We start from the raw sequence: 16,515 nt of genomic DNA, 5'->3' as shown, positions 1-16,515 counted from the left end.
AGATGGGGAGAGAGGGAGAGAGAGGTGAGATATATATATATATATATATAGATGGGGAGAGAGGGTGATATATATATATATATATAGATGGGGAGAGGGAGTGATATATATATATATAGATGGGGAGAGAGGGAGAGAGAGGTGATATATATATATATATGGGGAGAGAGGGAGAGAGAGGGTGATATATATATATATAGATGGGGAGAGAGAGTGATATATATATATATAGATAGGGAGAGAGAGTGATATATATATATATATATATAGATGGGGAGAGAGGGAGAGAGAGGTGATATATAGATGGGGAGAGAGAGTGATATATATATATATATATATATATATATGGGGAGAGAGGGAGAGAGAGGGTGATATATATATATATATATATATAGATGGGGAGAGAGGGAAAGAGTGTGATATACAGTGGGCCACCAATTGTGCATGTTCTCCCACTTAAAAAGATGAGAGAGGCCTGTAATTTTAATCATAGGTACACTTCAACTATGACAGACAAAATGAGGAAACAAAATCCAGAAAATCACATTGTAGGATTTTTTTATGAATTTATTTGCAAATTATGGTGAAAATAAGTATTTGGTCACCTACAAACAAGCAAGATTTCTGGCTCTCACAGACCTGTAACTTCTTCTTTAAGAGGCTCCTCTGTCCTCCACTCGTTACCTGTATTAATGGCACCTTGGAAGAAGGTGAGGACCAATGCGCAGCGTGGTAAGTGTCCATATTTTTAATAAAGCAATAGAACACAACAAAGTGAATGAACAAAACTGAAACAGTTCTGTCTGGTGCAGACACAAACACACAACAGCAAACAAACACCCACAAAACACAGCTGGGAAAAGGCTGCCTAAGTATGATTCTCAATCAGAGACAACTAACGACACCTGCCTCTGATTGAGAACCATACCAGGCCAAGCGCAAAACACAACATAGAAAAACAAACATAGACAACCCACCCCAACTCACGCCCTGATATTTCACCCAGTAGATATGGGAGTTTATCAAAACTGGATTAGCTTCTGAATTCTTTGTGGATCTGTGTAATCTGAGGGAAATATGTACCTCTAATATGGTCATACATTGGACAGGAGGTTAGGAAGTACAGCTCAGTTTCCACCTCATTTTGTGGGCAGTGAGCACATAGCCTGTCTTCTCTTGAGAGCCAGGTCTGCCTACAGCGGCCTTTCTCAATAGACAATTGAGGCGGCAGGTAGCCTAGTGGCTAGAGCATTGGACTCATAACCGAAAGGTTGCAAGATCGAATCCGTGAGCTGCCACGGTAAAAATCTGTTGTTCTTCCCCTGAACGGGCAGTTAACCCACTGTTGGAAATAGACCAGTTAACCCACTGTTCATAGGCTGTCATTGGAAATAAGATTTTTTTCTTAACTGACTTGTCTAGTTAAATAAAGGTTAAACAAAAATAATAATATCAAGGCTATGCCCACTGAGTCTGTACATAGTTGAAGATTTCCTTAATTATGTGTTAGTCACAGTGGTCAGGTAATCTTCCACTGTGTACTGTCTGTTTAGGGCCAAATAACATTCTAGTTTGCTCTGTTTTTTTGTTAATTCTTTCCAATGTGTCAAGTTTTCTCATGATTTGATTGGGTCTAATTGTGTTGCTGTCCTGGGGCTCTGTGGGGTCCAGCTTGCTTAAGGGACTCTTCTCCAGGTTCATCACTCTGTAGGTGGTGGCATTGTTATGGAAGGTTTGTGAATCACTTCCTTTTAGGTGGTTGTAGAATTTAACGACTCTTTTCTGGATTTTGATCATTAGCTGGTATCGGCCTAATTCTGCTCTGCATGCATTATTTGGTGTTCTACGTTGTACACGGAGGACATTTTTGCAGAGTTCTGCATGCGGTGTTGGTGTTTGTCCCATTTTGTGAATTATTGGTTGATGAGCAGATCCCAGACCTCAGATCCATAAAGGGAAATGGGTTCTTTAACAGATTCAAGTATTTTTAGCCAGATCCTAATTGGTATGTCTAATTTCATGTTCCTTTTGATGGCATAGAAGGCCCTTCTTGCCTTGTCTCTCAGATCATTCACAGCTTTGTGGTAGTTACCTGTGGCGCTGATGTTCAGGCCAAGGTATGTATAGTTTTTCGTGTGCTCTAGGGCAACAGTGTCTAGATGGAATTTGTATTTGTGGTCCTGGCAACTGGAGCTTTTTTGGAACACCATTATTTTGGTCTTACTGAGATTTACTGTCAGGGCCCAGGTCTGACAGAATCTGTGCATAAGATCTATGTGCTGCTGTAGGGCCTCCTTGGTTGGTGACAGAAGCACAGATCATCAGCAAACAGTAGACATTTGACTTCAGATTCTAGTAGGGTGAGGCCGGGTGCTGCAGACTGTTCTAGTGCCCGTGCCAATTCATTGACATATATATTGAAGAGGGCGGAGCTTAAGCTGCATCCCTGTCTCACCCCACGACCCTGTGGAAAGAAATGTGTGTGTTTGTGTACATGGATTTTATAATGTCATATGTTTTTCCCCCAACACCACTTTCCATCAATTTGTATCTCTCTCTCTCTCTTCAGCTCCCTCCTACTTTTCGCCCAAGGCTTTGCTGATAAGTAGGCTGGAACCCACAGGTACATCTTCTCTCTTCTGTCTTCACACGCTCACTGCTCACACACACACACACACACACACACACACACACACACACACACACACACACACACACACACACACACACACACACACACACACACACACACACACACACACACACACACACACACACACACACACAGCTCTATTTTTAGCTCCAGTCAGCCACACAGCAGGATCTACAGTCTCTCTCTCTCTCTCTCTCTCTCTCTCTCTCTCTCTCTCTCTCTCTCTCTCCTTCTCTTCCCCTGAATGTAATGTCTAACTCCCTCTAAACACCCAAACAGTCTCTCTCTCTCCTCTCTCTCTCCTTCTCTTCCCCTGAATGTAATGTCTAACTCCCTCTAAACACTGAAACAGTCTCGCTCTCTCCTCTCTCTCTCTCTCTCTCTCTCTCTCCTCTCTCTCTATCTCTCCTCTCTCTCTCCTCTCTCTCTCTCCTCTCTCTCTCTCTTCTCTCTCTCTCTCTATCCCCCTCTATCCATCTCTCCTCTTGCTCCCTCTCTATCCCTCTCTCTCCCTCTCTATCCCTCTCTCCTCTTTCTCCCTCTCTATCCCTCTCTCCTCTCTCTCCTTCTATCCCACTTCCATTCAGTCCAACTGAGAACAGAGCTTGCTGTGAGAGAGGCAGAACCCTCACCTTCTGTCATCCATGTGGCAGTCTAACAGTGTAGGTTCATCCACATTTAGGTGACTGTGGCTGGAGCTTTGTTTAGCTGTCTCCCTGTGCTCTGTCCAGGTTGGCAGCAAGTCAGACCTCTCTGTCCAGGTTGGCAGCAAGTCAGACCTCTCTGTCCAGGTTGGCAGCCAGTCAGACCTCTCTGTCCAGGTTGGCAGCCAGTCAGACCTCTCTGTCCAGGTTGGCAGCAAGTCAGACCTCTCTGTCCAGGTTGGCAGCAAGTCAGACCTCTCTATCCAGGTTGGCAGCCAGTCAGACCTCTCTGTCCAGGTTGGCAGCAAGTCAGACCTCTCTGTCCAGGTTGGCAGCCAGTCAGACCTCTCTGTCCAGGTTGGCAGCAAGTCAGACCTCTCTGTCCAGGTTGGCAGCCAGTCAGACCTCTCTGTCCAGGTTGGCAGCAAGTCAGACCTCTCTGTCCAGGTTGGCAGCCAGTCAGACCTCTCCTAGTTCACCTCCCTCCCTTCCTCTCACAGATAAAGGGGGCGGCAGGGTAGCCTAGTGGCTAGAGTGTTGCGCTAGTAACAGGAAGGTCGCAAGTTCAAACCCCCGAGCTGACAAGGTACAAATCTGTCGTTCTGCCCCTGAACAGGCAGTTAACCCACTGTTCCTAGGCTGTCATTGAAAATAAGAATTTTTCATAACTGACTTGCCTAGTAAGGTAAAAAAAAGAAAGAAGCTAAGGCTATGCTAGGCTACACTGACTGACTGGTGCAGCACGGCACTAGCACCTTAACTTCGTTATTTCACAGGTGTGTCGGGCATGCAGCCACACCTGACCGTTCCTTGAAGCAGCCCCTAGTTAAGCCAGGTCTCAGACACAGCACAGATGAGAGGTGTGTTGGAAGCAGTGAGTAGCAGTGACTATTGTCAACTAGCTAGTAGATATTGTTGAATTGAATTTTGTCAGTAGAGAAAGAGGTAAACAACAAAATACAATCTTGACAAAGGTTTTTCTTTGGCCAAGGATAGAGGGTAGAGATAGCCTCAAGTTATCCACACCTGCCCTAGCCGGTTGGTAAACACTGCATTACATTCTGAATGGAATAATGACCTCTACACAGCTACATATCACACACTAAGTACCCAGTGATTTAAAAGTACATTAAGTATTTTCCTCCAGACCTCCTCTGATAAACACTGTCTCAAGCTCACACCGTTTTCCTCCTAAACAGTGTTTGTCAACCAGCTACCAACTACTGAACTGAACTACATGGTTTGCCTCGGTAATGACCGTGTGTGTATGTGTGTGTGTTTTGCATAGGTAATGAACTCTATAGCGGCTTGTTTTTTTCCCTACTGTCTTCTCTCTAACAGAACCACTGCAGTAGCTATTCCACCTTACTGACTTCTCTCTAACAGGACCACTGCAGTAGCTATTCCACCCTACTGACTTCTCTAACAGAACCACTGCAGTAGCTATTCCACCCTACTGACTTCTCTCTAACAGGATCACTGCAGTAGCTATTCCACCTTACTGACTTCTCTCTAACAGGACCACTGCAGTAGCTATTCCACCCTACTGACTTCTCTCCAACAGAACCACTGCAGTAGATATTCCACCCTACTGACTTCTCTCTAACAGAACCACTGCAGTAGCTATTCCACCCTACTGACTTCTCTCTAACAGGACCACTGCAGTAGCTATTCCACCCTACTGACTTCTCTAACAGAACCACTGCAGTAGCTATTCCACCCTACTGACTTCTCTAACAGAACCACTGCAGTAGCTATTCCACCCTACTGACTTCTCTAACAGAACCACTGCAGTAGCTATTCCACCTTACTGACTTCTCTAACAGGACCACTGCAGTAGCTATTCCACCCTACTGACTTCTCTAACAGAACCACTGCAGTAGCTATTCCACCCTACTGACTTCTCTAACAGAACCACTGCAGTAGCTATTCCACCCTACTGACTTCTCTCTAACAGAACCACTGCAGTAGCTATTCCACCCTACTGACTTCTCTCTAACAGAACCACTGCAGTAGCTATTCCACCCTACTGACTTCTCTCTAACAGAACCACTGCAGTAGCTATTCCACCCTACTGACTTCTCTCTAACAGGACCACTGCAGTAGCTATTCCACCCTACTGACTTCTCTAACAGAACCACTGCAGTAGCTATTCCACCCTACTGACTTCTCTAACAGAACCACTGCAGTAGCTATTCCACCCTACTGACTTCTCTCTAACAGAACCACTGCAGTAGCTATTCCACCCTACTGACTTCTCTCTAACAGAACCACTGCAGTAGCTATTCCACCCTACTGACTTCTCTCTAACAGATCCACTGCAGTAGCTATTCCACCCTACTGACTTCTCTAACAGAACCACTGCAGTAGCTATTCCACCCTACTGACTTCTCTCTAACAGGACCACTGCAGTAGCTATTCCACCCTACTGACTTCTCTCTAACAGAACCACTGCAGTAGCTATTCCACCCTACTGACTTCTCTAACAGAACCACTGCAGTAGCTATTCCTCACTACTGACTTCTCTCTAACAGTATAGGTGTTTTGTATAGGTGTTTTGTATAGGTATTTTGGATTTATTATAAATCACATCCAACAAAAGACACAAGTTGGTTTTGAAAGCAGGTGTTTTGAAAATGTTGCCTCCTGTTATCCTACAATGAGCTTTGAGGTTCTCTCTCCTCTGCTTGAGTACTGAGTACTTCCTGCCTTTTTACCATGTGATGGAAACCTTCTGACAGACTAAGAAACCTGACATACATTTCAAATGGCTGTAAAGGTTTTCCCCCTCTTCGTCTGAAGAGGAGGTGTAGCATGGATCGGACCAAGATGCGGCGTGGTAAATGTCCATATCGTCTTTTATTAATAAAAACACTGAACACTATGAAATACAAAAACAATAAACGAATACGTGAAATGACAAAACCGAAACAGTACCGTGTGGTGAAAAACACAGACACGGAAACAAACACCCACAAACAAACAGTGACACCCAGGCTACCAAAGCATGATTCTCAATCAGAGACAACTAATGACACCTGCCTCTGATTGAGAACCATACTAGGCCGAAACATAGAAATCGGAATCTCCCGTCCATTCGTGACCAGAGTCTCCCACCTGACCGGTGCTGACAGAGCCTCCCGCCTGTCCGGCGCTGCCAGAATCTCCCGTCCATTCGGGACCCATTTCTAGGGTCCCCAGTCCGAGGTCGGTGGCGAGGGTCGCCGTGTTTAGGAGGCCACGGAGGCGGACAATGAGGCGGAGAAAGACTGTGGTGAAGTGGGGTCCACGTCCCGCGCCAGAGCCGACACCGCGGACAGATGCCCACCCAGACCCTCCCCTATAGGTTCAGGTTTTGCGGCCGGAGTCCGCACCTTTGGGTGGGGGGTACTGTCACACACTGACCTTAGTATTCTTTGTTTTCCTTGTTATTTTGGTTAGGTCAGGGTGTGACATGGGTGATGTATGTTTTTTTCGACTTGTCTAGGGGTTTTGTTCTCAATTAGAGGCAGCTGTCTATCGTTGTCTCTGATTGGGAACCATATTTAGGCAGCCATATTCTGTGGGTACTTTGTGGGTGATTATCTATGTCTATGTTAGTTGCTTGTGTCAGCACAGTTTTCTTATTATAGCTTCACGGTCGTTATTCGTTTATTGTTTGGGTTCAGTTTACTTCATGTTCTTTCTTCAATAAAGAAGAATGTATACTAACCACGCCGCGTTTTGGTCCTCACCTTCTACTCCATACGACGATCGTAACAATGGCCCCCTATTCCCTATATAATGCACTACTTTTAACAAGAGCTTTATGGCCCATGATCAAAAGTAGTGCACTACACTCTTAGACAAAAGGGTTCCAAAAGGGTTCTCCGGCTTTCCCCATAGAAGAGCCCCTTTTGGTTCCAGGTAGAACCATTTTTGGTTCCAGGTAGAACAATTTCTGGTTCCAGTTAGAACAATTTTTGGGTCTGTGTAGAACCTTTTGGGTTCCGGGTAGAACTGTTTTTGGATTCCGGGTAGAACCATTTTTGGGTTCCGGGTAGAACCGTTTTTTGGTTCCAGGTAGAACCGGTTTGGGTACCAGTAACACACACACAGTCCCTGCCATGCTGACGAAAGGTGCCAGACGTATTCTTGACTGAAGTTTAGAAGTAGTGGAAACACCAACCTGTAATGTGAAGTGTGTGTGTAGTGCAGTCAGGTTGGTACAGCCGGAGGAGGTGTTGCTGTGCTGCAGGCAGTCAGGTTGGTACATCCGGAGGAGGTGTTGCTGTGCTGCAGGCAGTCAGGTTGGTACAGCCGGAGGAGGTGTTGCTGTGCTGCAGGCAGTCAGGTTGGTACAGCCGGAGGAGGTGTTGCTGTGCTGCAGGCAGTCAGGTTGGTACAGCCGGAGGAGGAAGTGTTGCTGTGCTTCTTCCTGTTTGATGCTTCTGTTGTACGTCTTCCTACAAGCGGTCTTGTTGTCATTTTCCTTGACAACAGAATACTACATTTACTTTCCTCCGATATTCACTTTCATTTTCACACTTTCCATTGATATTCAGTTTCGAAAACTGCTCCAATAAAGCCAGACATTTAATAACAGGGTGATAATGGCTATGAGTTTGTGTTCCATATCTGATGAAATTCTGTTTCAAAACAAATCACAAACTGTTAAAAGTGTTTTTTCCTCTCTGAAATAATCAATAGGACATGATGACAACAAGTTTCTACTTGAAATCAGATTGGCTTAGTCACGGTGGGAAATATGTGCCCTCTGCTCAGCTCAAAGTACAGCCGGTGTGTGCATGCGCGTGTGTGTGTGTGTGTGTGTGTGTGTGTGTGTGTGTGCGTGCGCGTCCGTGCGCGTCCGTGTGTGTGTGTGTGCGTGTGTGCGTGTGTGTGTGTACATGCGTGTGTGTGTGTGTGTGTGTGTGTGTGCGCGTCCGTGCGCGTCCGTGTGTGTGTGTGTGCGTGCCCGTCCGTGCGCGTCCGTGTGTGTGTGTGTGCGTGCGTGCATGTTTTGTTTAGTGAAGATGCACCAGGCTTCTTTGCCTCTAAAGCTGGTTTCCAACCCATTCCAGACCGCCTATAACAAAATACAACTAAAGTTATTATCTAAATAATATGATTATTTATCATTTGAAAATCCTAAGCTTAAAAGTGATATTGCAGTTGCCATTAAACAAATCTTTCTTCAAAACAACGTGCCATCAGTTCAAAAATCATAATCGTTCTGAAAAAGAATCCATGGGTGTGTCTCAAATGTCCTACTGGTCAAATGTAGTGCACTATTTAGGGAACAGCATGTCATTAGGGACGGAGTTCCTTCCCTCGGGAGGAGGGCATAGCCTTGGCTAATACCCAACAGATACATCAACCTTTAGAGGCCTGGAGACCAGAGATGTGTCCCAAATGGCAGCCTATTCACCAATATAGTGCACTATGGGCCCTGGTCAAAACAGTAGTGTACTACAATGGAAATAGGAGCCGCCATTTTGGAAAGAGTCTTTGAAAAATGTTCTGACTCCGGACAGATCATGTACTTGGAGGACACACAGCCGAGGCCACAACCTAAAGCAAAAGCATAAATCCTATGAAGTCCAGAGACCGTCATCTACAGTACTGTGATGTGGGATTTACAAGCTCAGAGCTGAGCTCCAATGGCAGGGGACATTAGAGGTGGGCAGAGCCAGCAGTAAACCACCCACCCAATGGCAGCCATTAGACAGGTCCTGGTGGAGCCAGCAGTAAACCACCCACCTAATGGCAGCCATTAGACAGGTCCTAGTGGAGCCAGCAGTAAACCACCCACCCAATGGCAGCCATTAGACAGGTCCTAGTTGAGCCATTAGACTCAGGTCCTAGTGGAGCCAGCAGTAAACCACCCACCTAATGGCAGCCATTAGACAGGTCCTAGTGGAGCCAGCAGTAAACCACCCACCCAATGGCAGCCATTAGACAGGTCCTAGTTGAGCCATTAGACTCAGGTCCTAGTGGAGCCAGCAGTAAACCACCCACCTAATGGCAGCCATTAGACAGGTCCTAGTGGAGCCAGCAGTAAACCACCCACCTAATGGCAGCCATTAGACATATCCTGGTGGAGCCATTAGACAGGTCCTAGTGGAGCCATTAGACAGGTCCTAGTGGAGCCATTAGACAGGTCCTAGTGGAGCCATTAGACAGGTCCTAGTGGAGCCATTAGACAGGTCCTAGTGGAGCCATTAGACAGGTCCTAGTGGAGCCATTAGACAGGTCCCAGTGGAGCCATTAGACAGGTCCTGGTGGAGCCATTAGACTCAGGTCCTAGTGGAGCCATTAGACAGGTCCTAGTGGAGCCATTAGACAGGTCCTAGTGGAGCCATTAGACAGGTCCTAGTGGAGCCATTATACTCAGGTCCTAGTGGAGCCATTAGACAGGTCCTAGTGGAGTCATTAGACAGGTCCTGGTGGAGCCATTAGACAGGTCCTAGTGGAGCCGTTAGACTCAGGTCCTAGTGGAGCCATTAGACTCAGGTCCTAGTGGAGCCATTAGACTCAGGTCCTAGTGGAGCCATTAGACAGGTCCTGGTGGAGCCATTAGACAGGTCCTAGTGGAGTCATTAGACAGGTCCTAGTGGAGCCATTAGACAGGTCCTAGTGGAGCCATTAGACAGGTCCTAGTGGAGCCATTAGACAGGTCCTAGTGGAGCCATTAGACTCAGGTCCTAGTGGAGTCATTAGACAGGGCCTGGTGGAGCCATTAGACAGGTCCTAGTGGAGCCATTAGACAGGTCCTAGTGGAGCCATTAGACTCAGGGCCTAGTGGAGTCATTAGACAGGTCCTAGTGGAGTCATTAGACAGGTCCTAGTGGAGTCATTAGACAGGTCCTAGTGGAGTCATTAGACTCAGGTCCTAGTGGAGCCAGTAGACTCAGGTCCTAGTGGAGCCAGTAGACTCAGGTCCTAGTGGAGCCATTAGACAGGTCCTAGTGGGGCCATTAGACAGGTCCTAGTGGAGCCATTAGACAGGTCCTAGTGGAGCCATTAGACTCAGGTCCTAGTGGAGCCATTAGACAGGTCCTAGTGGAGCCATTAGACTCAGGTCCTAGTGGAGCCATTAGACTCAGGTCCTAGTGGAGCCATTAGACTCAGGTCCTAGTGGAGCCATTAGACAGGTCCCAGTGGAGCCATTAGACAGGTCCTAGTGGAGCCATTAGACTCAGGTCCTAGTGGAGCCATTAGACAGGTCCTAGTGGAGCCATTAGACAGGTCCTAGTGGAGCCATTAGACAGGTCCTAGTGGAGCCATTAGACTCAGGTCCTAGTGGAGCCATTATACAGGTCCTAGTGGAGCCATTAGACAGGTCCTATTGGAGCCATTAGACAGGTCCTAGTGGAGCCATTAGACAGGTCCTAGTGGAGCCAGTAGACTCAGGTCCTAGTGGAGCCAGTAGACTCAGGTCCTAGTGGAGTCATTAGACTCAGGTCCTAGTGGAGCCATTAGACTCAGGTCCTAGTGGAGCCATTAGACAGGTCCTAGTGGAGCCATTAGACAGGTCCTAGTGGAGCCATTAGACAGGTCCTAGTGGAGCCATTATACTCAGGTCCTAGTGGAGCCATTAGACAGGTCCTAGTGGAGTCATTAGACAGGTCCTGGTGGAGCCATTAGACAGGTCCTAGTGGAGCCGTTAGACTCAGTTCCTAGTGGAGCCATTAGACTCAGGTCCTAGTGGAGCCATTAGACTCAGGTCCTAGTGGAGCCATTAGACAGGTCCTGGTGGAGCCATTAGACAGGTCCTAGTGGAGTCATTAGACAGGTCCTAGTGGAGCCATTAGACAGGTCCTAGTGGAGCCATTAGACAGGTCCTAGTGGAGCCATTAGACAGGTCCTAGTGGAGCCATTAGACTCAGGTCCTAGTGGAGTCATTACACAGGTCCTGGTGGAGCCATTAGACTCAGGTCCTAGTGGAGTCATTAGACAGGTCCTGGTGGAGTCATTAGACAGGTCCTAGTGGAGTCATTAGACTCAGGTCCTAGTGGAGCCAGTAGACTCAGGTCCTAGTGGAGCCAGTAGACTCAGGTCCGAGTGGAGCCATTAGACAGATCCTAGTGGGGCCATTATACAGGTCCTAGTGGAGCCATTAGACAGGTCCTATTGGAGCCATTAGACAGGTCCTAGTGGAGCCATTAGACAGGTCCTAGTGGAGCCAGTAGACTCAGGTCCTAGTGGAGCCAGTAGACAGGTCCTAGTTGAGCCATTAGACAGGTCCTATTGGAGCTATTAGACTCAGGTCCTAGTGGAGCCATTAGACTCAGGTCCTAGTGGAGCCATTAGACTCAGGTCCTAGTGGAGCCATTGGACTCAGGTCCTAGTGGAGCCATTCGACTCAGGTCCTAGTGGAGCCATTAGACAGGTCCTAGTGGAGCCATTAGACAGGTCCTAGTGGAGCCATTAGACAAGTCCTAGTGGAGCCATTAGACAGGTCCTAGTGGAGCCATTAGACTCAGGTCCTAGTGGAGCCATTAGACAGGTCCTAGTGGAGCCATTAGACAGGTCCTAGTGGAGTCATTAGACTCAGGTCCTAGTGGAGCCATTAGACTCAGGTCCTAGTGGAGCCATTAGACTCAGGTCCTAGTGGAGCCATTAGACTCAGGTCCTAGTGGAGCCATTAGACTCAGGTCCTGGTGGAGCCATTAGACTCAGGTCCTAGTTGAGCCATTAGACTCCGGTCCTAGTTGAGCCATTAGACTTAGGTCCTAGTGGAGCCATTAGACTCAGGTCCTAGTGGAGCCATTAGACAGGTCCTAGTGGAGTCATTAGACAGGTCCTAGTGGAGCCATTATACTCAGGTCCTAGTGGAGCCATTAGACAGGTCCTAGTGGAGTCATTAGACAGGTCCTGGTGGAGCCATTAGACAGGTCCTAGTGGAGTCATTAGACAGGTCCTGGTGGGGCCATTAGACAGGTCCTAGTGGAGCCGTTAGACTCAGGTCCTAGTGGAGTCATTAGACAGGTCCTGGTGGAGCCATTAGACAGGTCCTAGTGGAGCCATTAGACAGGTCCTAGTGGAGCCATTAGACTCAGGTCCTAGTGGAGTCATTAGACAGGTCCTAGTGGAGTCATTAGACAGGTCCTAGTGGAGTCATTAGACAGGTCCTAGTGGAGTCATTAGACTCAGGTCCTAGTGGAGCCAGTAGACTCATGTCCTAGTGGAGCCAGTAGACTCAGGTCCGAGTGGAGCCATTAGACAGGTACTAGTGGGGCCATTAGACAGGTCCTAGTGGAGCCATTAGACTCAAGTCCTAGTGGAGCCATTAGACAGGTCCTAGTGGAGCCATTAGACTCAGGTCCTAGTGGAGCCATTAGACTCAGGTCCTAGTGGAGCCATTACACTCAGGTCCTAGTGGAGCTATTAGACTCAGGTCCTAGTGGAGCCATTAGACTCAGGTCCTAGTGGAGCCATTAGACTCAGGTCCTAGTGGAGCCATTAGACTCAGGTCCTAGTGGAGCCATTAGACAGGTCCTGGTGGAGCCATTAGACAGGTCCTAGTGGAGTCATTAGACAGGTCCTAGTGGAGCCATTAGACAGGTCCTAGTGGAGCCATTAGACAGGTCCTAGTGGAGCCATTAGACAGGTCCTAGTGGAGCCATTAGACTCAGGTCCTAGTGGAGTCATTAGACAGGGCCTGGTGGAGCCATTAGACAGGTCCTAGTGGAGCCATTAGACAGGTCCTAGTGGAGCCATTAGACTCAGGGCCTAGTGGAGTCATTAGACAGGTCCTAGTGGAGTCATTAGACAGGTCCTAGTGGAGTCATTAGACAGGTCCTAGTGGAGTCATTAGACTCAGGTCCTAGTGGAGCCAGTAGACTCAGGTCCTAGTGGAGCCAGTAGACTCAGGTCCTAGTGGAGCCATTAGACAGGTCCTAGTGGGGCCATTAGACAGGTCCTAGTGGAGCCATTAGACAGGTCCTAGTGGAGCCATTAGACTCAGGTCCTAGTGGAGCCATTAGACAGGTCCTAGTGGAGCCATTAGACTCAGGTCCTAGTGGAGCCATTAGACTCAGGTCCTAGTGGAGCCATTAGACTCAGGTCCTAGTGGAGCCATTAGACAGGTCCCAGTGGAGCCATTAGACAGGTCCTAGTGGAGCCATTAGACTCAGGTCCTAGTGGAGCCATTAGACAGGTCCTAGTGGAGCCATTAGACAGGTCCTAGTGGAGCCATTAGACAGGTCCTAGTGGAGCCATTAGACTCAGGTCCTAGTGGAGCCATTATACAGGTCCTAGTGGAGCCATTAGACAGGTCCTATTGGAGCCATTAGACAGGTCCTAGTGGAGCCATTAGACAGGTCCTAGTGGAGCCAGTAGACTCAGGTCCTAGTGGAGCCAGTAGACTCAGGTCCTAGTGGAGTCATTAGACTCAGGTCCTAGTGGAGCCATTAGACTCAGGTCCTAGTGGAGCCATTAGACAGGTCCTAGTGGAGCCATTAGACAGGTCCTAGTGGAGCCATTAGACAGGTCCTAGTGGAGCCATTATACTCAGGTCCTAGTGGAGCCATTAGACAGGTCCTAGTGGAGTCATTAGACAGGTCCTGGTGGAGCCATTAGACAGGTCCTAGTGGAGCCGTTAGACTCAGTTCCTAGTGGAGCCATTAGACTCAGGTCCTAGTGGAGCCATTAGACTCAGGTCCTAGTGGAGCCATTAGACAGGTCCTGGTGGAGCCATTAGACAGGTCCTAGTGGAGTCATTAGACAGGTCCTAGTGGAGCCATTAGACAGGTCCTAGTGGAGCCATTAGACAGGTCCTAGTGGAGCCATTAGACAGGTCCTAGTGGAGCCATTAGACTCAGGTCCTAGTGGAGTCATTACACAGGTCCTGGTGGAGCCATTAGACTCAGGTCCTAGTGGAGTCATTAGACAGGTCCTGGTGGAGTCGTTAGACAGGTCCTAGTGGAGTCATTAGACTCAGGTCCTAGTGGAGCCAGTAGACTCAGGTCCTAGTGGAGCCAGTAGACTCAGGTCCGAGTGGAGCCATTAGACAGATCCTAGTGGGGCCATTATACAGGTCCTAGTGGAGCCATTAGACAGGTCCTATTGGAGCCATTAGACAGGTCCTAGTGGAGCCATTAGACAGGTCCTAGTGGAGCCAGTAGACTCAGGTCCTAGTGGAGCCAGTAGACAGGTCCTAGTTGAGCCATTAGACAGGTCCTATTGGAGCTATTAGACTCAGGTCCTAGTGGAGCCATTAGACTCAGGTCCTAGTGGAGCCATTAGACTCAGGTCCTAGTGGAGCCATTGGACTCAGGTCCTAGTGGAGCCATTCGACTCAGGTCCTAGTGGAGCCATTAGACAGGTCCTAGTGGAGCCATTAGACAGGTCCTAGTGGAGCCATTAGACAAGTCCTAGTGGAGCCATTAGACAGGTCCTAGTGGAGCCATTAGACTCAGGTCCTAGTGGAGCCATTAGACAGGTCCTAGTGGAGCCATTAGACAGGTCCTAGTGGAGTCATTAGACTCAGGTCCTAGTGGAGCCATTAGACTCAGGTCCTAGTGGAGCCATTAGACTCAGGTCCTAGTGGAGCCATTAGACTCAGGTCCTAGTGGAGCCATTAGACTCAGGTCCTGGTGGAGCCATTAGACTCAGGTCCTAGTTGAGCCATTAGACTCCGGTCCTAGTTGAGCCATTAGACTTAGGTCCTAGTGGAGCCATTAGACTCAGGTCCTAGTGGAGCCATTAGACAGGTCCTAGTGGAGTCATTAGACAGGTCCTAGTGGAGCCATTATACTCAGGTCCTAGTGGAGCCATTAGACAGGTCCTAGTGGAGTCATTAGACAGGTCCTGGTGGAGCCATTAGACAGGTCCTAGTGGAGTCATTAGACAGGTCCTGGTGGGGCCATTAGACAGGTCCTAGTGGAGCCGTTAGACTCAGGTCCTAGTGGAGCCATTAGACAGGTCCTAGTGGAGCCATTAGACTCAGGTCCTAGTGGAGTCATTAGACAGGTCCTAGTGGAGTCATTAGACAGGTCCTAGTGGAGTCATTAGACAGGTCCTAGTGGAGTCATTAGACTCAGGTCCTAGTGGAGCCAGTAGACTCATGTCCTAGTGGAGCCAGTAGACTCAGGTCCGAGTGGAGCCATTAGACAGGTACTAGTGGGGCCATTAGACAGGTCCTAGTGGAGCCATTAGACTCAAGTCCTAGTGGAGCCATTAGACAGGTCCTAGTGGAGCCATTAGACTCAGGTCCTAGTGGAGCCATTAGACTCAGGTCCTAGTGGAGCCATTACACTCAGGTCCTAGTGGAGCTATTAGACTCAGGTCCTAGTGGAGCCATTAGACTCAGGTCCTAGTGGAGCCATTAGACTCAGGTCCTAGTGGAGCCATTAGACAGGTCCTGGTGGAGCCATTAGACTCAGGTCCTAGTGGAGCTATTATACTCAGGTCCTAGTGGAGCTATTAGACTCAGGTCCTAGTGGAGCTATTAGACTCAGGTCCTAGTGGAGCCATTAGACTCAGGTCCTAGTGGAGCTATTAGACTCAGGTCCTAGTGGAGCCATTACTTTACAGTAGAAATCAATCAGAGGAGATGATCAGGCAGTTGATGAAGGAGAAGAAAACATGATACACAGCTCAGAGTGATAGATGAAAAGGGAAAAGAGCGAGGATCAGAAGAGAGGAGCTGTGTTAAGTACACTACAGTATCTAGACATCTTGAGACACTAATGTACACGTTAATTATGAACTAGTCCTGGACTAAATAAAAACTATTGGAAGTTCTCCTTTCAACATACTTTTTAGTACACGAGAACATGATTCATTCTGTAGATCCAGGAAACTGTTCTTTGTGATTTTGCAGTACTGTTTCAGAAAAATAATGACCTATTTATCCTTGTTCTGCTGCTGTGACTCCATCCTACTACTGCTGTGACTCCATCCTACTACTGTGACTCCATCCTGCTGCTGCTATGACTCCATCCTGCTGCTGTAACTCCATCATGCTGCTGTGACTCCATCCTGCTGCTGCTATGACTCCATCATGATGATATGACTCCATCCTGCTGCTGTGACTCCATCGTGTTGCTGTGACTCCATCATGCTGCTGTGACTCCATCATGCTGATGTGACTCCATCCTGCTGCTGTGACTCCATCATGATGATATGACTCCATCCTGCTGCTGTGACTCCATCGTGCTGCTGTGACTCCATCATGCTGCTGTGACTCCATCATGCTGATGTGACTCCATCCTGCTGCTGTGACTCCAT

The sequence above is a fragment of the Oncorhynchus tshawytscha genome, linkage group LG08, assembly GCF_018296145.1.
Source record: "Oncorhynchus tshawytscha isolate Ot180627B linkage group LG08, Otsh_v2.0, whole genome shotgun sequence".
Classification (NCBI taxonomy): Eukaryota; Metazoa; Chordata; class Actinopteri; order Salmoniformes; family Salmonidae; genus Oncorhynchus; species Oncorhynchus tshawytscha.
Note: the sequence above shows the minus strand (reverse complement) of the source record.